Genomic DNA, 27,937 nt, shown 5'->3' on the forward strand with positions numbered 1-27,937 from the left:
TGCGATCTTATCGGTCTAGTGGAGGTATTGAATAAATCATTCAGATTTATTCAATAGTTTATTTTTTGGGGGGTGGGGTTTGCTATTGAATTTTGCTTTCTAAAACAAGATTACCGCATAAATGTAAACAAGTAAGTTTTTTCCCTTATGAACAACATATTTTCCCCTTTTTCGCGTTTGTCCTTTATTTTTTCCAAGAAAATAATAGTTACATAACCCCCCCTCCCAAACCAGTGTTGCAGGTCAGCCACATTTGTGTGACCCTGACCAAATTAAACATGAATTAATTTAATACAATGTGGCTAAGGAAACTAGGGCTAAATGTAATGTGTGAATCAGGTCAGGGCATTCTTATATAGATCTACTGTGATGGTGAAACTATGGCACGTGTGCCAGAGGTGGCACGCAGAGCCCTCTCTGTGGGCCCACGCATGGTCGTCAGCTGTCCTTCTGGTTTCTGGCCAGCTGGTATTTGCATGCACCGGAGCGTCGGAAACCGGAAGACACATCAGCAACTTGGTCTTCAGGCTTCCAGTACTCCAGCATGCGCGGAGGCCAGTTGGCCAGCATGCACGCTGGCCCCCTGGTCTCCGGTTTCCAGCACACATTCCTTTTGGGCACCGGTGCTGAAAAGATTTGCCATCACTGCCCTAAAAGAAGCCCCTCAGTTTAAAAGTAATGCGCAGAATTACATGTAAGCAGGGAAAACATTTCTGCCATTTTTGGTTTTTTTAAATATGTTTCTAAAGAGAAAATAAGAATACATTCCCACAAAGATACATTTGGTTAATTAAATATTTGGGGATTCTTTTTGAATATGTGGATAAAAAGAACAGAAGCATTATCACATGGAAATCATACTTGGATTTTATTAATATGGTTTGGAAATAAAATGTTTGAAAACAGTTCCTAACAATTTAAATTAACTATTAAAAGTAAAGTAAATTTAAATTAACTATTAAAAGTAAGATGGGTGAAGCGGGACACCACTGACGGGGGAGGGGGCCTGGAGCACCTGAGCTGTAAAAAAAAAAGCCTTCCCCCGACGCCCCCCAACCCTTTCAAAAGCCACCCCCATCGCCAGCCTCTCCCAACCGGATCCCCGCCTGCCTCCCCTCGGCTCACCCGGACCAGGTTGCTGACGGCGGCTTGCACGGCATGGCTGCAGGGAGAGCGGCGCCCGAGAGAAGCAGGCAAAAAAAAACCTTCTGATGGCTGAGCCACTTGGCCCAGGACTGAGCCTCTTCCTCACTGCGCTGCTGCCGCTGGAAAACCCCTCCACCTGAGGCTGCCGGATGGCTGTCGCAAAATGTCACACATCGGCACGCGCAGGAGGGAGCCTCGCCCCTCGTCGGGCGCTTTGAGCGAGCTGAGCGGAGGGAAACCACTGCCCTCTAAAGGCCACATCAGGAATGATACTTCAGAGAAATAAAAACTTTTTTTTTCACGGCGTCCTTTTTAAAATTGGTGATTCGGCATCTTTTCTTTCTTTTGTAAAATCGGGACTTTTTGAACACGCCACGGGACACGGGACAAATTTTGAAAAATCGTGCCAAAAGCGGGACAGTCAACTTAATTAAGGTGACGTCTGGTCATCTTAATTAAAAGGTAACTAGTAACTCAAGCTCAAGGGATCTACCCCAACATGGAACATCATTAAAATCGGACTTATTTTTATATTGGAAAGATAATGTCTGATATTTCTAGCTCAAATAAGTATTTATGTGGAAATGCCAAGTCCAAATATTCTTGTTAAAGATTAGTGAAATTAGACAAACTGGATATATCAACTTTTAATCAACTGTTACATTATAAATTATTTGACTGAAAATTTCTATTAAATTATTATTTTACCATCAGGTAAAAAAATGTCTTAAAATGTATTGTTATGAACAAATAATAAAAAATATTGAAAAGAAACAAGTAGGAAAAAATGGTCATGGATTATTTTTTAAAAATCAATTCTTTATTGTAGGTTGTACTGTCTGAAATAGGTTGTAGTACATTGTTTTTCGAAAAAGAATAAAGGATCACACATTCAGAAAGAGAGGATTTAGTAAGGAAGGAAAGAAGGCACAGTAAAAAAATATTAATTTATTTCTATAAATATTGATTTATCTACTGACTTATTTAAAATATTTCTAGCCTGCCTTTTATCCTGAGGATCTTGATGTAAGGATTGCAGTTTCTTTAATAAATAAAAATAATTTTGTATACTATTGTAAAACACCCCTTGAAAATAATTTTGAAAACATTACATCTAAGATTCATGGTACTGTTCTATAAGGTCTTCAGTATTACATTGCTCAACTTCATCTATACTTTTAGACTGTGGGTGTTATAATATTCAGGAGAATATATTGATAAACATATTTTGAAACTTACCTAATTGTTTTGAGTTGTAGAATGCAGTTAGAATGAACATGAAGAAATGAATTGATTTGTCCAAAAAAGAGTCTTTGAAACAAGTAAGAGGATTTGCTATACTTTTTAATTTTTTTCATAGAAAACTTTCTATATTTATCATAGTTTGAACATCTGCATGTACATGCAACATATACACATTTCTTGTGCAAGGTATTTAGAATCTGTCATTTTAAAAAGTATGAGTATAATCTAGAGATGTTTAATTAGATATTTCGTCTAATTGATATTTGTTTTAGTAAATTGCTTTTAATAATGTATTAAGTCTTCTAAAACTGATTTAGCCTATTTCATTTTTTGAGAAACTTGAAAAGGTTTCAACAGAGATAAGAAAATAATAGTAAAGTCCACTTGAAAAACTGTAAGATTAAAATTGATGAAATATTGGAGCCATACATATAATAATATAGTGTTAATCAATTTTTAAAGAAAACTTTCATTGAAAAAATTGCATAGTTGGACACAGTCCAGAGAAAAGTGAGGTTAAATAGTGGTGAATAAGCTTTTGGGACCTAAGAAATCATTAATGTATTTTGGAGCAGATATATACCAACAGTTCATAATGTTTTTTTTATCAACTATGTACTGATTTTACTAATGATATCATTGACAGCTATTCAATTGGGCTGCCCATTCCCTTGATCTTCACAGTCCCCACCTTTCTTTACCTTTCTTTACCTGCCATATGCTGACCCTATGCTTGGCTTCAACTACCATCCCTGTTGAGTTTCCCAGGCCTTTTCTTTCCTTATCTCCCTTTAGCCATCCTTCAAGGGCATCATACATTCAGGTAGTTCTCGACTTACAACCACAATTAAGCCCCAAATCTCTGTTGCTAAGTGAGATAGTTATTAAGTGAGTTTGGTCCCATTTTATGTTCTTTGTTTCTACAGTTGTTAAGTGAATCACTGCAGTTGTTAAGTTAGTATATGGTTGTTAAGTGAATCTAGCTTCCCCTTTGATTTTTCTTGTCAGAAAGCCACAAAAAGTGATCACATGACCCTGGAACAGTGCAACCGTCATAAATATGACTTAGTTGCCAAGCATAATTTTGATCAGGTGACCATGGGGATGCTGTAATGGTTGTTAAGTGGGAAAATGATTATAAGTCACTTTTTTCAGTGCTGTTGTAACTTCAGATGGTCACTAAGCATACTGTTGTAAGTCAAGGACTACCTCTCTCTATATATATATACAACTTCAAGGGTAACAAAAAATGACAGAGAAATTACTGGAACCCAGAGTGGCCTGGCTAAATATGCTGCCCTTGAAACCAAGAATAGAGAAGCTTCCTATCCTTACCTTCCCATAGCTGCTGATGTCCTTGGCTCCCCCACCTCCACATTCTATTGAAATATATATGGAACACACATGTTTATTCAATTTTGTCTCAGAAGACTTTATAAAAAAATCTACAGCCCTAAGAATTTTAAACATAACTACAATTTTACAACCTACTTTCCATGTTGTAATTCATAAAATAAAAATCTTTTTGACAACAAACTCATAAATTTAAAATATATATTGCAAAACAAAATTAATTGAGGGCATCAGCTACTTTAAGATTTGCTTTTGATTGTGTAGATTTTGTCTAAATATAGCAAAGCCATTGACTATAATCAAAACTAGAGGCAAAACACTAGCAATCTGAGATATGAAAACGATACTTCTTTTTTAACTGAAAGTACAAAAGACTTCAAAGAGTTCATTATGAAAGAAAAATGGAAAGTTAAAATCTGTATTAGGGCAAAAAGAGGACACATATAATGCCATCCTGGATATTTGGTGAATGTTACAGGCGACTATAGAGAAGTGAAAGTGGTAGAAAAGTAGTTGTGCTCAAGTACAGATAAGATGGACATTATGATGGAAAAACAAAGAGATTATTTACTCTACTGAAAAAAGCAGTGACAAACTTAAACAAGATCCTGAAGGAAAAAGGACATTTCAGTGATAACAAAGATAAAAATACTTAAAGCGACAACAGTTTTCAATGGTAATGTATCATTAACCTGGACAAGGAATGAGAGAATTAAGATAAGGCCCTTGAATTATGGATTTGGAGATGATTCTATATTATAAGGAGGACTAGTGATCAAATCCTGGATCAAAAATTGACTGCTCCTTAAGCAATAATTGGGCATTTAATGTCTGTATATGAAAACAAATAAAACTATGTTTGGTGAGTCTAAGAAAATAGATGATTATAGATAACAAAGGATGGATAAGAACAAGATCAAAGAATATTTGTAGAGTAGGGACAGGTGAACTTGGTAAGCATTTGAAAAGAAGCTGCCAGAGATTGAGACCAACTTAATGACACCCAATGACTAACTGATTAGTGAGTTTGGTTTAGTGGTTAAGGCATTGGGCTAGAAACACAAGACTGTGATTTCTGATTTTGCCATATACATAAAAGCCAACTGAATGACTTTGGTACAGTCATTCTCTCTCAGGCCAACTCACCTCAGAGGGCTGCTGTTGTTGGAAATATAGGAGGAGGAAGGAGTATTAAGTATGTTCATCATCTTGAGTTATCTAGAAAAATAATAAAGGCAGGATAAAAATGCTGAAATAAACTCATTTTTGCTTTAACTAAAATAAATTAAATCCCATTGGAGTTAATGGAATAAGCCAGAAGCAACTAGCACCTCTTTTTATGAAATGCCCAACCCTATACTATCCAGGCTTAAACTGTAAAAAAACAAAACCTTACTCTATTCATTCAGATTTATTTCTAAATAATTGTACAATAATGGCAGCCATATTTGTGGTTTGGGCTTTTAATTTTGGAGTAAATCTATGCTTCTTGATTGATAAGGGTTATTGTACAAGAAGCTTTAAAAGTACAATGGTCAGTATATATTTAATAACAGTTTTCTTACATGCAGTTAATTTAGTTAGAAATCTGAGCAAATCTAGTGTCAGCCTGGTTCACGATTAAAGATTCTGGATTGTGGACTGGATTAAAAAAAAACTAGGGATTCAAACATTAGGGAAAATTGATGCAAGTGAAATTGCGTTTGAAAATTAGCAATGCTCTACTTCCATTTTTACTATGGATTACAGTATTCTAGATTTCTTATCTTTCAAAATAAAACACCAGGATGTGCTGCACCACAATAAAAGCCAAAACACTGAAACAGAAGACATTTAATTAAGCTGAAATTACTTCCTTTTGATTCATTGCTCACAAAATTTACATGAATACAAAATATCTTTACAGATTGTCACTATCTTCCCCAATGCATAATGCATAATATATGTCAGGAATCAACAAAACCCCCATTATCTAAAGAGGAATGCTTTCACTTCACATTACCTAAAAAAAAAAAGAGGTTGGGGCAAAAAGCACCTCTATTCTAAAAATCAGAATGTAATGGAAGCTTCAAGTCGTCGAAACCCGAATCAGGCACAAACGTTAATGGGACAGAAAAGCAAGGTACTACAAGGGCGAATAACCTTTCAGCCTTCGAGTTGTGAAAACCCGATGAACAGACTTTCCCAAGAACGATAAGTATTTTTACAAGAAAATATCTTCTAAGATAAGTATTTTAATAAGACACATTTTCTCTTCTATTCTCTTGCATGATACCAAGAGTTTACAAAGAACCTATTTAAAAGGCAAAAAAAAAAAAGAGGCAAAAAGATACAAGATCTTTACAAAATTATCTCAGGCACGTTACTCATGTTGACAGTTCGCAGGAGTTCTCTTCAGCAGGTCAGACTTTTATCTGTACGCTCCGGCTTTCCTCCGGCACTTCAGAAAGAGAGGCAGGGAAGAAAAAAGAAAGAGAAACTGCGAGGAAGAAGGAAGCCAGGAGCACAACGTTCCGACACGCGACGCAGGGCGGCCATCAGCTGTCGCGAAGAGGCAGCGAACTCCAGATACGGTCCAGCTGTTCTCCTCGGAAGGGAGAAGCCAAACTAGCGAAGCCGACGGCCGCGGCGAGCAAGAGCGAGAAGGGGGAGCTTGTTGGTGTTTGGCGCCGGTGGAGGGAGTCATTCCTCCAACTGCACTTCCGGTCGGCATTTTGTTCTGAGAGGGAGCGAGAGCGACACATTCACGCAGCCTCTTATTTTTTTCCTCCCTCTTCCTTTCCTCCCTCCTCGGTACCGACTCACCGTAACCCAAGCGATCCCCTCCCTGCCCCGCCCCGACCGCGTCCACAGAAGGAGAGGCGGAGGCGGTGACGGCGGCGGAAGAAGAGAAGGAACAAGCCGCGGCCGAGGAGATCCCCCTCCCCTCCGCTCGCTCCTTTCCTCCCTCCCCTCCCGGGGTTGGTCGCTCGGTGGGTGCGTGAGGTGTTTATCGAATCCGGTTCGGCCCGGCCTGTGTGGATGTTGGGGTGAATCAAGCTCGCTGGGAGGACGACGGCAAGGAGGAGAAGGAAGAAGAAAAATAAAAAGAGGAGGAAGAAGAAGAAGAAGAAGACGGTGGCGGCGGCGACTTCAGGGATTCGCTTCGGCCGCTCTCCTCCCCTCCTCGGCTCTACATGTTCGCTGCACTGAGGAGGAGACGGAAGAGGAGCCAGCCCCCCTCCCGGCCCGGATTATTGTTGTTATATTATCTCCCCTCCTCCTCCTCCCGCTCCGCGGCGGCCCAGTGGCGGATCCTCTGAGGAGGGAGGGGGGCGGATTTTTTTTCCTTTCCTCCCCCCCCCCCACCGCTTGGTTTTCGGTTGGATTCAGACGACGCTTAGCTCAGGTAAAAGCCCCCGCTCGCGCTTTCCCGTCTCCGGGTTTCTTCTATTCGCTTCAAGATAAGCGGCGAGTTGGGCCTTCTTTCAGGCGAGGCGGCCCAGTCTGGAAGCAGAGCGGGGATTAGCCTTTTCGGCCGGTGTGAGAGAAAAGAGGGGGGGGGGGGTGAATAATGAGTGGCAGCCAGGGGTGTTTCACGTTTCTCTCCGCCTCCTCCTCTCGGGGTTTGGCGGATGAGAGTGGTTTCTGCCGAGCTGCTGGAGATGCCTAGGCCCGGAGGAGGGCGCAGGCCCAGCGGCCAGCGCTTTCACTCCAGCTCGGGGATGAGAGAGTCGAAGTGGTTTCACTGTGACAGGCCTCGGCGCCCGAGAGCAAAAGTGGGAGGAGGAAACAATACAGTTAAACAGCGACTGGGCACCGAACCTGTGCCATATTTACAACTTCGGGAGGGGGGGGGGAGTGCGGAAAGGAAAGAGACGAACGTAATGGTCCTAGTTAGAATAGTGGAGAGACGGGCGCCCGTTTGTTTTCCGTTTGCAACAGTTGCATCTTTTATTTGTCTTAGTTTCAAATTTGTAGTTGGATACGTATGGTTAATATTGTATACATCCCCTCAAATGCATTGTAAAAGTAAAACTAGTTCCTACTGAATAATTTGCAGAACAAACATATCCAGTTCACTAGGAGTCCATGGGTTGCCTAGTACCATTTATGACATACTTTCTACATACACAGTGAACAGCTATTTTGGTTCTTAAGAGGAAAGAGTTATTTTGTAAGAACAGGTATCCTATTTGAAAAAAGGTTATCTATGTAGCTAGTTGACGTTTTAAAGGTCAGGCCACTGCTATTGTAATTGAGCCTGCCGTTTTAAGTATGTTTATATGGGAATACGTTGTATTTAAGACTGTGATGCATACCTCTGAATAGCCTATGTTATTGGGTTGAAAAATATTCTTACTTTCAAATGTGTCTAGTTTGTGTAACTTTGAATCAGATACCTGAAAGTTAATAATCCTGTAATACTCACAAATAAAGAATGATTTTAGTAAAAACATTAGGATTTTTGAGAAACCAGATGCCTGTAATTTTTTTCCAGTGTAATTCTAATTTCTCATATAGAGAAATCTATATTTCTCCGATATAGAGGTGTAAGGAATTGTGATATTCAGCTGGTCTGATAGCTGTTTTTAAAACCAATTTAAATCCTGGGGTGGGTAAGACAAAGTGACATTTAATTGTGCTCAGTTCTTACTAAGTTGTAGATGTTCCAATTTTTGGGGAAGTTAGTCTTACATTTACTATTTCTCAGTAATGTAACTTTTGTTAAGAAAGTACAATTGTGCTTTTATGGCCTGATACATGTTTAAAAGGATGAAGTTAATATAGCTGTCACATAGGAGGCGTGTTTTTAATGCTGTAAATCCATGTAGTAGTCAGCAGTGTGTCCGTGATTTGTATTGGTCAGGCAGCAGTTTGAATTTTAAAAAGCCTGAAGATCCTGCTGAGCCCCAAACCCGGCCTCTCTCCCTCCCTCCCTGTAATCTGCCATTCCTGTCTTTGTGCTGCCTGGGCCTGTTAAACACTGTTTGCAATAGGGCCTCAGGCCTATATGCAAGGGAGAGAAACCATTTTCAGTCTGAAAAAGTAGCTTTTTATTTTTGAACTTTATTATTTCAAGCATGAGCTACAAGTTGCTTTAAAATGCTCTTGTGTGGGGGAGGTTGAGTCTGTCTCTCTGTGTTTAACTGTTTATTTAAAGGTCTGGAATAGTTCTAATTTGCAGAAAATGAGGGTCTGTCCAGAGAATAATCAAATACAGTATTATTCATAATCAGAAAGTAACATATGTGAAGATTCTTCTGTTGCTTATATTAAATATTTGGGATTTTGCTTAAGTTGAAATGAGGTTTATCTCATATCTTGTGTCTTCAGTAAATTATTTTAATGTAAAATTTGCTCTTGAATCAGTTTTCTTATAGGTGTATGGGTTTTTCACTGTTCCTTTGTATTTCATTTAAATGTTTCATGTATTTGATAATATCCATACAATGTAGTGTGTATTAAAAAGAACTCAGTACATTCAATTTGAAGTGTTTCTAAGATGCCTGAAATTATTTTGATAATAGCCTTGGCATATTTCAGTGTATATAATAAGAAACTATGGTGCCAAAACTGTTGCTCTCAAGCAGCTTAGAGAAAATTGCTAGGACATTTCTTAAAATATAAAATATCTTATTATTCTAATATTTCCAGTGTTTACCATATTTATTAAGTTATAAGGTAAAATTTAAAAGTAAATAGGAAGAGGGGGGAGAAAAGGGGAAAGAAAAGTGAGGGACACCTGGAAAAAAGAAAAAAAAGAAACATTGACTTCCGACTCCCTCTGTTGCAGTAAAAAAAGGCATTTAACATCAAACCACAGCTTTTCCCTCTCATAATAATATAAAGTAGCCATTTCTATAAACACATAGAACATAATACACTGTATTTCTCATAACAACCCAAGTAATATAACACTTACTCTGTATTTCTTACACTGTCTAGTCTAATATTTGATTAGAATGCTATAGTTATGGCAATTTCCCCATAATTTCTGAGTATTTATAAAATGATGCACACTTTCAATTATTTGAGTTCTTAAACAATATTTTAAAAATAGGTGAATGGTGTATTGATATATAATAAATATTTATTACAATTTCATAATTCTAATTATACTAATTTTAAATGAAAGCATTGTCTTCCATTAAAATAAATGATAATGAGATAACAAAAGATTGCATTCTTGACAGGAATTTAAATAGATTATTATGTCTGAGAGAGTTTGTTTTGTAAACATTTGAAATAATTTCAGAAACAAAGAGGAATGCATTTAAAAATTAAGTAAAACTTGAGTTTGTCTCAAGTGTAACAGTTTTATATGTCTATTCAACATAGCCACTTTTAAAGTAAAATTTTAGAAGCTGTTCAAATATTATTCTAGATATTCCTTCTAACAATGGATCTACAGAAGGTGGCATTATGACTAAAAACTTTTGCAATTGTTTATTTTGGTAATGTGTGAATATATATATATATATATATATATATATATATATATATATATATATATATATGTGTGTGTGTGTGTGTGATATATATATATATATATACATACATACATACATACATACATATATATATATGTATATATATAAACGTAGCTTTTGTAGAGCATGTCAACTTACTGAGAATGCAAGAAAATTATTTACAAATTTTGCAGTGATGGTGAAAAAAGTGTCATATTTTATTATAAGAAGCCTCAATGTATTATCATTTTATAATATGTCTTAATCTTTCTATAAAATAACAAAATTAATAAAAATGAACAATATTCAGTGTAGGAAGAAAGGAACTCTAAACTATGCCTTATGTCTGATAAAAAATAATGTATATTTAAAATTGTTTTTGCTTTTGACTACATAAATTCATTGCCTTATGAAAACAAATCTGATTCGTAATGGTGAAATTTGCTTCCATATATTCCAAGCAGGACTGGAATGCTCTGTTTGTAGGACATTTTGTATCTATGTGTCTATAAACATACAAACACAAACTCAGTAGTAATGGCAAGCTGTATTTGGTCCTGCAGTTATTTGTTCAACTAAACTGAAGACTTGTTTAAAAATGGTAATGATTAAATTTTGTTTGGTTTTACTAAAATTTTGTTACTAAAGTTTAAGAAGAATTATTTAATAAAACATTTTTCTTTATCATATTTAAATGTATCAGATTTGCAGTTGTGTGTGATTTTAAGATGTTAAGATGTATTTTTTGCTTCATTATCGATATGCTTTCAAGTTTTTATTTTAAATCTTTTAAATGTATCTTTTAAGAACAGTCAGTTGAGGTCTTTGAGCTTCTTTTGTAAAAATCACTTGCTGAACATTAAGTTTTGCCAAGATACCTTTGTTAAGAAACCAAAGAAGTTCGTTTCGAATATTGGTGACATGTTTCAAATACTTGGGGATAGTACTTTATGCTAGGACATAATACGCTATATTTCTCATAACAAATCAAATAATATAACACTTACTTTGTACTTCTTAAACTGTACTAGAGGAGCCAAATAAGTCTCAGCCAGGTTAAAAGTAATTGAGGCAAACTCTTATACGAATTATAATTAAGACTGTACATCAATTTGCCTATGAGTTCATTCAGTGAAAATATCTGCAAAAACTACTCAGATAATCTGTACTTTACCATGCTGAGATCAACTTAACCAGAACTGAGATAAGATCCTGGCTTACTATGTTTAATTTTTGTTTAAAACTATTTTTTTTACCTACAAGGATAGGAAATTAAAGATAAATTATGGCTTCTCTCCTGGAGCATTCTGACTTTGAATGCTGAGCAGGGTGGAGCTATGTTCAAAGAACCTTGGATGTAAAATCCCAGATTGAACATAACAAAATGCTTGCATATGCTGAGTTAGGAAATTGATAGAACATTCTCAATTAGGTCTTTGATTATCTTTATGTACTTATCTGTTATTATACGTGCCGTTGTGGCACGGTGGTCAGAAGGCAGTATTACAGGTCAACTCTGCCCATAGCCTGGTGGAGTTCGATCCTGACCAGTTTTTAGTTGATTCAGCCTTCCATCCTTCCAACGTCGGTAAAATAAAACCCAGATTATTGGGGGCAACGTGCTGAAATTGTAAACTCTGCTGTAAAGCACTAAGGAGTAGTATATAAGTCTTAAGTGCTATTGTTATTAGGCCAGGATATTGTAATTGTTTATTCTCAGCAAATTCTTGAGGTCTGCTTTAAGAATACAGTACTCCTTATCTGAGAAGATTGTTTGATTGTGATGATATAATAGGCCAATGTTTCATTATACTATATTTTGTTATAATGAATGGTCTTGATTAATTTTATATATGCCACATTTTGTTCAACCAGGCTCTAGTATAATATTCACTGTAATATAATACCAGGTAGAATTAAACAATAATTAATGTGCAGGTGAGATTTATTCCATTTTCTTTATCTTTTGCATACTACTCTATTTTGGTTTATATCAAGATGCAAGTTTAAAAGCCTAAATTGACTTGTGGTCTATCTTTTATTAACTTGTAGTATCAGTACGTTTTTGTTTGCAATTATTGCTACATGTAATACGTGTAATATCATTGAACAGTAAAAATATTTGATTTGAAGTTATTTATCAATTTGAAAAGAAAGCTAGCTTTTGAATGGGTTTACTATGAAAATAATACACATTTTTCTTACAAGTTTTTTTAGGGAATGCTTGAATTCTACATACTAAATGAAAGCTAAAGATACATTCTTATATATCCTTAGCTCTGCATAAATTTTAGAACTTCTTAGTTTCAGTTTTAGAACTCAACTCTACAAGTTAACTCTGAAGTATTATTAAATAATTATCCTTTGTGGGCATTACTATGGTTGGTTTCACAGTCAGCCAGGTGTACAGATAGCATTTGGTATTTTTATCTACCGGTAAACCTATAGATGTTCTTTGATTGCACCCAAAGTGTCTATTAATCTTGGTACTATTTTTGTTTTCTTTTGCCACAGTACTTTTATTTGCAGGTCTTTGCATTTTGTGATTGTTTTTAGTTGTTTCTCTTCTATTCTGCTATCTCCAACTATTGTAACATCCACTATCGCTATTAATAATATTGTTCATCGTTGAGTCATCCATTTGTTTGGACTGGATATGGCATTTTTATTTACCTATTGAGCCCTTCTCAAGGTCTTGAGTTAGGCAGATGTGGTTTGTTAAGGGTGTTAAAGGTATCACAGGATGTAAATGGTTGCAAATAAAGCTGCATTTTACAGTTAATTGATGGTGATTTTATCAATGCTGATGGTGTTCAAGTGGTGCTCAGAATGCTTTGGAGTTGCACCCAAAGTGCCTATTAAATATATTACTATCGATACTATCTTTGCTTTTTTTCTTTTTGCCCCGGCCGTTCTACTATTTTTTGCAGGTGTTTTGCAGGACAGTTGTAAGTTTTAGAGTATTATGTGGGAAGTGCCTTCTGTTTGGATTTTAAAATCCTGCTGCACTTTAGCTTCTTCATTTTCTATTTCTCTTGTGGTCCCATCAATTTTTGCTAGCAGTTCTTCCAATGCATTATTGTTGCTACTTTGTCATGTTGTTGTCATGATCATCAGTCTGTCTGATAATCTTGCTGTAGCTAACTACCATAGGTGGTCCACTATTTCTTCAGCTTCTTTGCACAGACGGTATTTGCTCTCTGTTGTTGTCTTCTCAATTCTGACCTTGTGACAAGGTTTGTTTTTTTTAAAGCTTGGTCGTGTGCAGCCAGAATTAGCTCCTCTATTTGTCTCTTCAATTTCCTACTCTTAGCCATTGCCAGGTTGTTATCTGCTTTGCCTGCTTTTAAAAAATGTACTGGTCATGTACATTATTTTATTCTCCATTGTGCTGACAGGATAATACAATTCATGGGTTTCTCTCCTTCCTTGCTTTGAGGCTGAGTCAGTCATTTCTTTAGTCCCGCCTCTTTCTACTGCGCATGCCCAGTTTTTGATGCAGCCTTTCATGCAAGAAGAGGCAGGGAGAGGTGCTCCAAAATGATAAGAGTGTTTCCTGCCTGAGCAGAGGGTTGGACTAGAAGACCACCAAGGTCTTTTCCAACTCTGTTATTGTCCTTCAGATATTCTCCCAATGTCCTCCTTTCTTCAACTGTCAGGTTTACTTCGCAACATTCCACACCTGCTACAGGTAGTCCTTGACTTACAACAGTTCATTAAGTGGGCATTCGAAGCTACAGTGGCATTGAAAAAATGACGTTTGACCATTTTTCACACTTATAACCATTGCTGCATTCCCATCATCACCTGATCAGAATTCAGATGCTTAGCAACCAGGGTGGATTTGATTTAAATCAAGTGGATGTAAATCATACTTTTTAAAGGGCAACTGTCATCTCTGTCCTGCAGCAGCTCCTCCTCTGACCTGTTGTTGACTCATCGACAGTCCCAATATTGCAGAATATACAGCCTCATGCTACATAACTAAGCCCCATTTCATGCTGAATAAACTAAATTATTAATGTATCTTAAATAGAAAACTATCTTTAGATAGATTTTTTACTCCAAAAGCATTTTATTAAAATAAATTTGATAAAAATAAAAGAAATTTAAAAAATTGGATTTAAAATTTAAAAATCTGTTTTTTTTTATTTTTTTCAAAAAAAAAACCCATCAATTTTTATCCACCATGTTAGCAACTGACTCATATTTATGAATCTCAGTGTAGTGCATTGTCCAGGCTCATGTGATTATCTTTTATAACCTCCTGACAAGCAAAGGCAATGGGGAAGCCAGATTCACTTAACAAACATGTTATTAATTTGACATCTGCAGTGATTCACTTAACAACTGTGGCAAGAAATGGGACAAACTTAATTTCTGTCTCATTTAGCAACAAATTTTGGGCTCATTTGTGGTCGTAAGTTGAGGACCACCTATATTCTGCACATGCATCTTCCATAATTCAGTTTTACAATTAACTTAGAGCCAGGAATAGCTTATTATTTTAAAATTAAGGAAGCAGTAAAAGCATAAAGTAGTTGCAGGATATAGTTAACATGCTGTGCCACTGTTTCATTCTGGGGCAGCTTCTGTAACAATGGTTGAAATTTTGCTTCTGACACTCAAATTTGAACATACTATGTGTGAGTTTGAAATGTATATTTTATTGTCTGTTGTAATCCAAAATAAAATTTAGATCATCATCTTATATTCAGTTTTAAACTAAACATATAGAATATAGTATTCGTTACAGTTAAGAAGCTGGCATGGTGATTGTGCAGATTCTGGTGACAAAGTCAGAAACTATGCCTTGGTCCCATAAACCACAAACTTATAAAACATAAAAAACTAAAGATTATAAACATGAGATACATCCACCCTAATTAATAGTTGAGGTAATACAGGAATAATAAAACTAAAGTATAAGTGAACTGGTGCTCTTAACAATAAAGATGGCAGAATAATCATATGTATCCCATTGATTCTGCCACTTATGCTTCACAAAAAATGCACGTTCAATGATAAAAATAATATATTTTCCATTCAAAATGAACTAGAGTAATCTTTCCTGATTTTCCTGAATAATGTTGAACAAGGAACAGGCACAGTATGAATTGCACATAAGTAACTTGTAAATATATTCATAGTATAATTAGCAGTGATTGGCCAGCATTCAGTTAAAAAAAAACCATTCTACCAAATAAAAGCACAGATCTTTCTCCCCCCCCCCCCCAAAAAATGCATTTCATGCGCCATTGGCGTTTAGTCATGCCGGCCACATGACCATGGAGATGTCTTCGGACAGCACTGGCTCTTTGGTTTTGGAGATGAGCACCACCCCCTAGAGTCGGGAACAATTAGCACATATGTGTGAGGGGGACCTTTATCTTAGAAGAATATAATGTTAATATACTTAAAACAAAAAGTGGAAAAATAACTATGCCTTTCCAAGGACTATCAGTTAAAAATGCTGTGTATAATTACAATTTTTGCACTTAGATGCATCAATATGGAACCTGTAGAGTAATACATTGCTAGTTAGCAGATAAGATTAGGATGTTTCTGTTGGCTGTGATGTGCATCGGCTAAGAATGCTAATATTAGCAGTGTGAAGAAAGTTGAAATATTTCTAAGGAAGTATTTGTGTGTGCATTATGTATGTGATCACTTGTTCTCATAACTCAGTATGGAGATTAGGCAGCAGCTTGTACCTGCAAATAAATTTTTGGAAAAAAAAGTTTCAATAAGTCCTTGATTTTTTATTTCTCCTAATTCTCTAATTTATTTCCTCTTAATTGTTGTATTCTGTTAAGATCAGATTTTAGCTTATGTGATGATATTGTACTACTGAAATTAGTTTCTATGAATTATGGATAATTTTAAACTTTCATTTGATTTTTTGTGTAATACAAAATAATCAAGTTTTGAGATACTGAGATTCAAAATATTGTGCTTGAGTTTTCTACCTATAATATAGCTCCATAATCCTATTTATACACAAATTTTAAAACTCAGCAGGTAATAGTTGGGATACCTCTCAAATATGCTAGGCAGGTGGCTTCAGCATGGAATTTGCCTGCATAACTACATATCTTTGATTATTTCTGCTATATGTGACTGCACATTTCACCTTGGATTTTAAAGCTGTTCTGTGATTTTAAATGTTGGACTCATTGCTGCTGCTATAATATCGCAGGAATACAATTATAATTCAAAGTAATTGATTTAATTCTGCAGTATTTTTGTCCTTCAGCAATAAGTACTATTTTCAGTTTGTTAAAGCAAGATTCATGCAGTTTAAGAACAGACCAATTCTGTTGACTTTAATTTTAGAATTCTTTCTGGGTACAATCTAAGTTTAATAAAGTTATTATCTTTTCCTGAAAAATAGAGCTGCAGTAAAATGAGTAGTTCTGCTTGGAGAGTTATGGTATTGCCTGGGATCTGTTTTTGTGGAAATACAAGGAACTGCTGGCAAAAAGAAAAGAAAAGTTCTATGATTTACTTGTACAGTGTGGACATTATACCCATCATAGTTGCCAAAATAACTTGAAGTTAAATGAAGGTTTATTTCAAGTTAATTCTCAAGTAAATTAGTCAACATAATACTTCTCTAACCTAGCTACAATATTTAGTTTGTAGTTAACATCAGAGAAAAAGCAAGAATTGGTATCAGAATTACGTCCCATCTCTTTTTTCTTTCTTTCAGTGGTTTCTTAGATAAAATTGTGTATTATCTGTTCTTACATAATAGAACTACACTGCTTTCTTATTAGAGCACGGTTAGAATATGAAAATGGATAAATCTGTTCCTTTAGCTGGGAATCTGTTGAAGTTTATGTTGCAAATTGAATCATATATCAGATTTTGAGTCACAAGGAATGAGTTTAAATGCTGATTCTGAGAAAAGGAATGTAAATATTTTCAAGATTCAGATTCAGTTTGTTTGTGCTTAGTTTGAAAAAAAACATAATTAGAGTTTCCAGGAATGTTTTCATGGACTTGTTGATCATCTGAGACATAGAACTTATAGATTAAGCATGTTTTATTTGTGGTCAATATTATTTCTGTTTCCCTCATCCTATACTTTAATGTATAGGCCACATGACCACAGAGACGTCTTCGGATAGCACTGGCTCTTCGGCTTTGAAATGGAGATGAGCGCTGCCCCCTAGAGTCAGGAACAACTAGCACATATGTGCAAAGGGAACCTTTACATTTACCTATACTTTAATAGTTTGCGAGTTAAGAGAATTTGAGTTGACAGTTTTTGAAATGAGTCTCCTCCACATCTGTAATTTGAATGTATCTTCTTTATTTTAATACAGCATATTAATATTTTTGGTCACTGCTGGTTACATAGTTGTTCAAATTGTTCAGTTCTTTGCTACCACTATCTGATAGAGATATTAAGATGAAATGTGCAGTTGTTTGTTTGCCAAATATGGACTGCTACTGTAACTGCTTTCAAAACGTGTTCTTTAGTAAAGAATCTATGCAGATTGAAGCTCAAAAATTCACTAAGTGTCAAATCTTATAAAAAAATCTGCAAAGCAGGTTAATATTTATAGAGAGTCTTATTTTAATAACATGTATGTGATAAGATTTGAACTTGAGAGAGATACTGATAGTTCTGAAATTGCACTACATGAAAAAGAACAGTAGTTTGTAATACAACTAAAGAAAAACCATTTTTTTAACCAAAATTTATATTATGTGGAACTGTGGAAAGGGAATACCATAGATACCTGGGCCCTCTTTGGGAAAGGTGATCCAGAGTTTCATCTCCAGAGCCAGGTAGAGGAATTTTTAAGCATTTAGAGGATAAAATCACTTGGATTTGTTCGCAATTGGATGCCAAGTATGGTGCAAGTTCTGTGGAATGGCCAGGGAACAGACTTAACAAGTTTCCTGGGAATGGTTTGATTCTGTTAGACCTGAGAAAGTGGACAGGGTCCTGCGGAACTCAAATGCTGTCATCTGCATATTAGAGCCATGCCTCTCCTGACTGGTTAAAGCCACCTGAGAGATATCATGTGGGTGAGTCCATGCATTGGTGAATTCATCCTTGTCAGAGGAAGTGTTTCTGGCTCCTTTTAAAGAGGCTCCTCTACATAAGAAACCATTGCTGGATCTTGTTGCACAATTTTTGTCCAGTCTCTTCCTGTTCTCTTTTTAGGAAAGGTCAGGAAAGTGATGGTGTTGCAACTTCAGAAGCTCCTAGAGGAAACAGATTTTCTCCATAGTGAGGGGGGAGGAGTATCCTGACTAGGTTGACCTTGTCCTCTCATTGATTGGATTGAGTCAGATAAGCTCTTTGGGACATGCCCCTAGCCACCAGGTACTCCCCAGTTATCGACTCAGTCCACTCACTGGACAGTTCACCATTCTTTATCTCCAGCAAGTCGCAATAAAAGCTAATAACTGGAATAAGAGTCTGGAGTGAATGGTGCAACGAGTCGGATAGAGTTCTTCGCCGATAACTGGGGAGTACCTGCTGGCCAGGGGCATGTCCTAAAGAGCTTATCTGACTCAATTCCAATCAATGAGAGGACAAGGTCAACCCAGTCTGGATACTCCTCCCCCCACTATGAGAAGTGGCGTATCAGGTAAGTACCAACGTCCTATCTAGATCAGGGGTCACCAACCTTTCAGACCTCAGGGACTACTAAATTCATAATTTTAAATCCCGCGGAACACTAATATGATCTGCCTAATGACCAGCTGGGTGAGTGTGGCTAGGTGGTCATGTGACTGGCTGGGTGTGGCCACCTCGATGGTACTCACATCAAGGTGCACCTCACAAGCCTGTACTCACCCCTCCCCTCCCAGCTATTCCTTGCCTGCCCGCCCAGGCTCCCTTGGGCCCCAACAGGAAGCAGTTGTTGGAGCTAAGCAGCCACCATGAGAAAGAGTTGGCAAAACAGCTGGCTCAGTTCAAATTGGATCTGACCAAGAAAGAGGCTCATCAGAAGCAGTCACTGATGACTAGGAGCATAAACTTTCCAAGCAGAGGGAAGACCTGCAGGAGTGCAAGGCCAGATACCAGCCCCTGGAGGCTCACTGGGCTGAGATGGTCAGCCAGTTCCAGGCCATGATGTTGTCCCATTGGAACAAGGCCTTTAGCTCTTTGCTACCAGCGGCACTTCCCTCCAGTCTTCGCCCAAAGCCTCGCACTAGGAGAATGAAGCAGGCTCCAAGTCGGAATTTCTTCCCCCCTCTACCCGCACAAAAAGACCCCAAAGAGAGAGACTCTGCAGCAACACAAACGTTCATTGCACATATCCAGCCCAGGGCCATAGTTTGAGGACCCATTATTTAATGCAATATAAAAAATGCAAATAATTTTTCTGCAGACCACCAAAATTTTTCTCACGGACCACCAGTGGTCCATGGACCACCAGTAGGTGACCGCTGATCCAGATTATTTTCAGTCAGGTTTCAGGGCCAGATATGGTAGCACTCATGGATGATCTGTGGCAGGAACTCCATGGAGGTGATATATCCATCAGTGCTCTCCTTGACCTCTCAGTGACTTTTGATACCATCGACCATAGTGTCTTTTATGGCTGACCTGAAGGATTGCGTGGCACAGTTTTGTGTTGGTTTACCTCCTTCCTCTAAGGCCAGTCCCAATCAATGTTAATAGGCAGTGAGAGGTCCAGCTCATAGTTCCTCCTTTGTGGGATACTGTAGGACCCAGTGCTCTCTCCATTACTTTCCATCATCTACTTGAGACCTTTGGGTGAGATCATCCATCTTCACAACATGAGGTATCACCAATATACTGATGATACCCAATTATTATCTCTGTCCTGGGTGAAATTATGTTGCAATGGATAGTCTTTTATGATGCCTAGAGACTGTGGAGATCTGGATGGAAACAACAGGCTTCAGCTGAAACCTGGTAAGACAGGTAGGTCACTCTATCCCAGGAGTTTATAACAATAACAAAAGCACTTAGACTTATATATCACTTCATAGTGCTTTACAGCATTCTGTAAGTTGTTTACGAAGTCAACATATTGCCCCAACAATCTGGATCCTGATTTTACCAACCTCAAAAGGATGAAAAGCTGAGTCAACCTTGATCTGGTCAGGATTAAACTCCTGTCACTGAGCAGAATCAGCCTGTAATACAGCATTCTAAGCACTGTGCCACCATGGCTTCTTCTATCATCTTTGGTCTTGGGTGGGGTTGCACTACCCCAGACCGGGTGTGTAACTTGGGGTTCTTCTTGGAAACGGCTCCTGCTTGAAGAGCAGGTGGTGGCCCTAACTCCGTGTTGTGCAACAATTATGCCCTCGACAGGGAGGCTCTTCACTGTGTTACTCATGCCCTGTATCATCTATCAGTTGGTCTGTTACAACACTACATAGGACTACCCTTGAAAAGTATTCAGAAGCTTCAGCTGGAGCAGAGTGTGGCTGTACAAGCCATGCTAGGTGCCTGAAGAAGGGCACATATAATAATGTTATAAACTTCAAAAGAGTTAAAAATAACAAAACAAATTGGCCATTTACATTGGTTATTACAGCTAAGCAGAGGGAACTCTCATGCGGCTAGCAAACTCCACGACTGTATGGTCCTCTGTACCCCCACATGAGGCCGCAGAGCAATGTTTGGACCTCTTTAGGGAAGACCAAAAAAGTGGAGTCCTTTCTCACTTCTGGAGGCAGGATGTTCCACAAGGCAGGGGCAGCAGTACAGAATGACCGTTGGCTTACCTGAAAGGTCGTTCTCTGGGCATTGCAGGAGAGTCCAAGCATGGGTTAAATTCAGTCTATTCACCCAAGGACTGAGTTAATTTTCTTAGCCACGCCTCCTCTCCTCATTGAGGACCAGTTAAAAAATGAAGTCGTTGGTCTGTAATGGACGTGTGCATGAAGTGTCTTCTAGTTATGTTCTAGTGTCTTTGCTCCACACCGCTGAAGCAATAGCAATAGCAGTAGACTTATATACCGCTTCATAGGCCTTTCAGGCCTCTCTAAGAGGTATACAGAGAGTCAGCATATTGCCCCCAACAATCTGGGTCCTCATTTTACCCACCTCGGAAGGATGGAAGGCTGAGTCAACCCTGAGCCGGTGAGATTTGAACCGCTGACCTGCTGATCTAGCAGTAGCCTGCAGTGCTGCATTTAACCACTGCGCCACCTTGGCTCAATCCCGAAGAGAGGGAGTAAACCACATGGCGGGGTTGGACTCTCCCGCAGAGTCCAGAGAACGACCGTTCAGGTAAGCCAACAGTTATTCTCCTGTGAGCTGCTTGGAGAGTCCAAGCATGTGACATACCCAAGCTATGCAGTCCCAGGGAGGGAAACAGAAACATCCAAGGTGCATGGAGTCACTACAACTTGTTGTAACACCCTCCTCCCAAAAGCGGCCTTGGCTGCGGCGTAGGAGTCAATGCGATAGTGTTTAATGAATAAGGTTGGAGAAGTCCATGTGGCTGCCCGACATATTTCCTCCACAGGAGCCTGCGTCTTCCACTTGGCTGTGGTGGCAGCACTCCTTGTAGAGTGTGCCGTTACCCTGGGTGGTACTGCTTTGCCCTGTTGTAGGTAGCCAACTTAATACAAGCCCTCAGCCAGCGAACAGTTGTAGGAGAAACCTTCCGTCCCATTGAGCCTGGCTGAAAGGAGACAAAAAATGATTCGGATCGGCGAAAACACTCCGTCCTTTTGATGTACCTGCGGACTGTCCGCCGAACGTCTACCTTGTGCCAGGTGTGCTCTTTGGGATGCTGAGGATGAGGGCAGAAGTTAAGAAGCACTACTTCTTGAGTCCTGTGAAACAGAGAGTTCACTTTCGGCAGAAAGGCCGGATCTAACCGGAGAATGATACGGTCAGCATGAAATACACACAAGTCCTCACGAATCGAGAGACCTGCCAGCTCCGACACCCTCATGGCCGATGTAATGGCTATGAGGAAAACAGTTTTCAAGATCAGGTGCCGAAGATCGATGGACCGGATCGACTCAAATGGAGTTTGGGTGAGAGCTCTGAGAACAAGGGGAAGGTCCCATGTGGGAAACCTATGAACAGTAGGCGGATGTAAATTGGAAGCCCCTTTTAGGAAGCTTTTCACCTAAGGATGCTGCCCCAAGGACACTGAAGAATGTCTAGTTAAGATGGTGGACAGGGCAGCAACTTGACAGCGAAGGGTGTTGGGTGCCAAATCCTTGTCCAACCCCTCCTGCAAAAATTCAAGCAGCTGTGCTACTGTAGCTGAAGCTGCGATGATGTCATGAGACCGGCACCAGGAATCGAAGGCTGCCTAGATGGCGTCATAAATGTGAGTCGTGGAAGGATGACGCAATGCCTGTATGGTACGAATGACTTCGTCAGACAAGTTGTCTTTCCTCAGGAGTTCCCCCTCGAGGACCAGGCGGCCAACTGGGATCTGGATGTACTATGGCCCCCTGGCTGAGGGAAAGCATCTCCTGAGGTATCCTCCATGGCCTGCGAGTGGAGAGACTGACAAGGTCTGCGTACCAGGATCTCCTGGGCCAATGAGGTGCGATGAGAAGAACCTCTGCTCCTTCTGCCAGAATCTTCTGGATCACTTGTGGAATGAGCGGCAGTGGTGGGAAGGCATACATGAGGCCTCTCGGCCAACGGCAGCGCAGAGCATCGGTCCCCTCTGCTTGCGGAGTGGTGTACCTTGAGAAGAACCTCGGGAGTTGAGAGTTGGCCAGACTGGCAAACAGATCGATCACCGGAAGCCCAAACCTGAGCATGATCTGGTGGAAGGTGGTGAGATGAAGACACCATTCCATGTTGTCGATGGTCGTCTGGCTCAGTCAGTCCGCCCTCACATTGTCCACTCCTGAGATGTGGTCCACTCGTAGGGAGGCCAGATGATGTTCGGCCCACCTCCCCAGCATCTCTGCTTCTGCCATGAGGGTCCTGGACCTGATGTCCCCCTGGCGGTTTATGTGGGCCTTCGTTGCTATGTTGTCTGTAAATAACAATATGTGGCGGCCCACAATGTCCCTTTGAAAATGGCACAGGGCTAGCCTGGCTGCCCGTACCTCCAGGAGGTTGATGCTCTGTGTCGCCTCTCTCTGCGACCACTTGCCTTCTGTCACCTGTTCCTGAAAGTGCCCCCCCACCCTTGAAGGCTCACATTGGTCGTGACTACCAGCCATTTTGGTTCTCTGAAGAGGCAACCCTTCATTACTGCCCGCAATTCCCACCACTGAAGGGACTGCTTTACCTTCAGGGGGAGCTTGACACGTTTGGGAGTGTTGCTGGCCTTCGCCCTCCTGATGGGAAGAAGGAACCATTGTAGTTCATGGGCATGTAGACGTGCCCATGGAAGTATGTTTATGCAAGAAATCATGAGTCCCGGAAGTTGAGAAAGTGACACGATGGATGCCAGCTGGTTTACCCTAGCAGCCTGAGCGCGGGTTGTGAGATTGCATCTGCGTTCTGGAGACAGGAACACTCTGCAACATTTTGAATCTTATCAGTGCACTTAGATGCAATATGCGGGTGGACGGCGTAAGCTGACTCTTTTCACTGAGAACCCGTGATGTTGTAGAGTGGAGATGGTGTGTTGGACATCTCTGACGGCTTGGTCGGAGGACGTTGATTGGATCAAGATATCGTTGAGGTAACAGAGTAGTCGTATTGGACCGGAGCGTAGATGTGCCATTATCACCGCTAATATCTTTGTGAAAGTCCTCAGTGCTGACAACAGGCCAAATGGGAGAGCCCTGTATTGGTAGTGCCTGCTGTTGAAGTGGAACCTGAGGAACCTCCTGTGGGGCCTGCGGATGGGGATGTGCAGGTACGCCTCCTTCATGTCTATAGAGGTCAATCTGTCCCCTCGTCTGATGCAACCCAGGATGGTCTGTAGGGATTGCATCTTGAAACGCTTCTAAGCCAGATGTCAGTTTAGAGCTTTGAGGTCCAGAATGGCCCTCCCCCCCCGGAGCTTTTGGGAAGAAGAAATAGAATTGAGTAGAACCCCTTCTTTTCTTGCTCTATGGAGACTGGCTCTATAGTGTTTATCTGTAGGAGATGTTGAATCTCTGCCTGCATGCGTTCCCTCTTGGGAAGAGATGAGGGGACGGGACACCGTACAAAGGTCCTTGGGGGAAGGGATAGAAACTCCAGGGTTAGGCCCTGCCTGACTGGGTTGAGGACCCACGCATCCGTGGTGATCAACTCCCAATGGGCGGCGTTTAGTTGGAGACGGCCGCCTATAGGAGGATCTAGTTGGTTTTCACTTGGACCTACGGTAGGAGCGGTTGTTGGAACCACCGTGAAAGGGGCGTCGAAAGGACTGCTGCTGTTGGTGACCCTTGCCCCTGAAATTGGCTCTATCCTGTCCACGGTCATGTCCCTGGGGATATGACCTCTGATAAGAGGTGCCCACATAGGAATGTGAGGAATCAGACCCTCGAAAGGACTGCCTCTGAAAAAAGGAACCCCCCTTCTTGTCTGGCTTCTTAGTGGTGGCAGGAAGAACTTTCCTCTTATCCTTGGTTTCAATTAAGAACTTTTCCAAGGGTTCCCCAAACAGTTGTCCGCTTTTGAAGGGGGCGGAGGCCAACTTCCATTTTGACTTCATGTCTGCCTGCCAGTGACAGAGCAAGGGCTCTCCACAAAGTAAAGATTTTTGTCTACTCCGCTGGGATTGGTCAGGGAGCCCTGTTTGGCCCACTGGCACTGAATCACATTGACAAACATGTCTGGCACTGGAACTAGTTCCTGTGCCGGGGTGGTCTCATCAAAAAGCCCTTCCTTCGGATCCTGAGATTCAGAGGTATTAGTGGAACCCTGGGTAGTAATACCCAATTGGGTAGAAGCCTTGGCCTTATGCAATATTGACTTAAATACGGAAGGGTGAAATAAGCCAGTAAAGGCAGGTTTTTCAGGAGGAGGATTCTCATCCTCTGAAAATTTCTGCTCCTCTGCATTGTCCTCCTCCAGGACAGATTCCTCTGTGGCGATAGAGGTGCCTGGAGAAGGGGGACCTTGTACCTGGTCCTCTGGGACAGGCTTCTGGATAGTCTTGGCAGAAGTGGCTTTGGAGGCCTAGAGCTTCTTTCGAATACCAGCCTCTATGCCCTCTCAATGGCCTGTTCAGTGGCCCTTTGCATCTGAGAGGACAGGTTGGGGCCCTAATCCTCAGGGCATCTTGAGTCTGTCTAGAGGGAACTGGATTCTCCTCAAGAGTAGAGCAGCCAAAAGGGCATATTTCTTCCTGGATGGAGGAAGACTCTGGATACCCCAGGGAAGCTGCAGGTGAAGAGGCTTGAAATTCCTCCTCCATAACTGGGAGAGAATTACACTCCCTTGGAGAATCCTGGGGAAAAACCTCTTGCAGCTGGGGCAAGGGACTAGGATTCCTAGATGGCTGTCCAGATGAAATGGACAGTCTTCTGGCCCTTTCAAAGGTCTTTTCTAGAGCCCTATGCCTGTGGACCTCAGCCTTGGATAAGGCCTTGCCACCTCTGGGATTAGGGGTCCTCTTCCCTTTAGTGCCCTTGATCCCCTTTTCCACCTCAGGTGGATCTGGTCTGCTGAGTTTCAATGAGGGTTCTGGATTGTCCTCTGGCGCCCTCTTGCTTCTTTCAGCCATGATGTCTTCGCCTGTAGTCTTCAAGGCTGCAAAAGAAGTAGGCCTGGCACAGGCGTGAGTTGATAGAAGCTGTGCACCATGCAGAAATGTCCCTTGGAGGGGAGTATGACCTAGGTGCCAAAGCTCTCCCACGCCGCTCGCTGTAGGTCTTCTTGGGGGGAGGAAGCCTTGCCGGCGCCCCGAACTAAGGCTAAAAAACTCTCCTGCGGCTATCTGCTTGCTGAGAGTGAAAGCGCGGTAGCTGCAGTGGCCGGAGCTCGATAGCGCGCCAAAGCTGCTTCAAAGTGGCTGCTGCACTTCTTCCTCTGGACGATAAGGGAGCTGCCAGACGCAATCCGAAGCCTCTGCTGAGATCTCTGGGCAATAAACAGTTAAATGACAGCTTGGGGGAGGGGAAAGGAAGCCTCCTGCCAGCCCCGCGCTTGCCAGCCGCCACCGGACAAGCATCCCAATGAACCTTGGCTCCGTTAGCAAACAGAGAGCCAGGAATCTCTGAAGTCCTCTCAGCAGTTTAATAGGAACCTTGTTTTAAAGCATAATTTTTCTCCTGACTATGATGATGACAAAAATAAGAAAAAAACTATCTAACTAGGAGAGTCCCAGTCTGTTCACCCAAAAACTAAGGAACTCCCCAAAAACACATCCGAACTGGGCTGGACTGAGTTTTTGAACTGGTCCTCAATGAGGAGAGGAGGCATGGCTAAGAAAATTAACTCAGTCCTTGGGCGAATAGACTGAATTTAACCCATGCTTGGACTCTCCAAGCAGCGCACAGGAGAAGGCTTTCTTCCTAAACCCCACCAGATGAAATTCCTTGACTGACCCGGTCTGCAGCAAACCTTCCCTCTCTGAATGAAGACAAGTTGATGTGTTGGTGGGGAAAAGCTGGTTCAGTAGGTAACCTGATCCTATGCCACTTAGTGATTTATAGATTATAACCAATATCTTGAACCCAGAAGCAAACTAGTATTCAGTGCAATTTGTAGAACAAGGGTATTCTATAATTTTATTTTTAAAATCTTATCTTAATTTTAGGGTTAATTTTTATATGTTTTATTTATTGATTATATTATATTGTACTCCACCCAGAACACTTCTTTGAGGGAGAGAGCAGTTTAGAAATCTGAAGTATAAATACATTTTATTATTAGTTTAGTACATTCACAAACACACACAAAGTATATGCTGAAATTTCATTCATAATCCAGAATCTGTGGAGCTGGAGCTGCATACAGAATGAAGCAATAAATACATATTTTCCCCTGTTAAGTAGATTGTTCTCAGCTAAATTACTGTTGCTGTTATAGTAGCTGCATTTATCAGAATTGGAAATTCACTAGAGTGAGTAGCTATATTAAATCTAATAAGTATAAGCACCATATTTGGGCAGACCATCAGTATTACTAATATTCTGAAACGTGTCAGGATTTTGATTCTCTTAATTTTGTTAGGGTTGCATTTATTTTCCTATGCCCAGCTATGAGTAAACTAATGTTTTATGGGAAATCTGGAATACAAGTCTCAATACCCAGCTGGTGGCCAAGTTTTTAGTGGACTGATTGCTTCATAAATTTTCTGGGCACTTAGTTGCTTGTACTCTAGCCAAACTCTCACCTTAGATGGTACAGTTATCTATCTTAACTATTCTGATGCAGTGTATGTAATGTAAAATCCCAAAAGTACTGTCTTCTATTATTAGGTGTAATCCAACTTTTATTGTTAAAACTGTTATTGTTATAAAATCTGAATTGTTGATTTGACTGAATCACTAGTGAGGATGTCTCTGTGCTACTTCTGAAGTTTGAAAGTGACAAGTCACTGAATATAGGGAGATAAAGTAGATTACTATTATCCTCATATCTCATTAAACCATTATAGCTCTCAAGAAGCATTATTACATAACATTTGCGCTCATCCAGCAGAGTTTATATCAGTTTGTTGGCTTTCCTCTTGTATAGTCAGTTAACATAATTGAACTTGCTTATGAATAGAACAAAAATTATAGTTAAGGTGAACTAGTTTATTGCTATTGCTATAAAAATATTGCTAGCTGAATCTAATATAACAAATTATAATGAACTAAGTGTAGCAGAGACAGGTAATGAATAATATAACATCAAGTTTTTGAACTACTGTAGGCAA

General features: G+C 40.1%; 1 protein-coding gene across 3 annotated transcripts in view; it reads left to right on the forward strand.

Annotated features, from left to right (window-relative positions):
* The first annotated feature begins 6,580 nt into the window (after positions 1-6,580).
* The window catches only part of NIPBL (NIPBL cohesin loading factor), a 155,736-nt gene continuing 134,379 nt past the window's right edge, over positions 6,581-27,937 (forward strand). For all 3 annotated transcript variants that reach the window (XM_087715423.1, XM_087715425.1, XM_087715424.1), the window contains exon 1: positions 6,581-7,132. The gene's annotated coding sequence lies outside the window, so the exon portion shown is untranslated. The remainder of the gene's footprint in view (positions 7,133-27,937) is intronic.

This window comes from Thamnophis sirtalis, unplaced genomic scaffold (genome assembly GCF_051295495.1).
Source record: "Thamnophis sirtalis isolate CommonGarterSnake01/CBP01778 unplaced genomic scaffold, rThaSir2_p1.2 scaffold_5, whole genome shotgun sequence".
Lineage (NCBI taxonomy): Eukaryota > Metazoa > Chordata > Lepidosauria > Squamata > Natricidae > Thamnophis > Thamnophis sirtalis.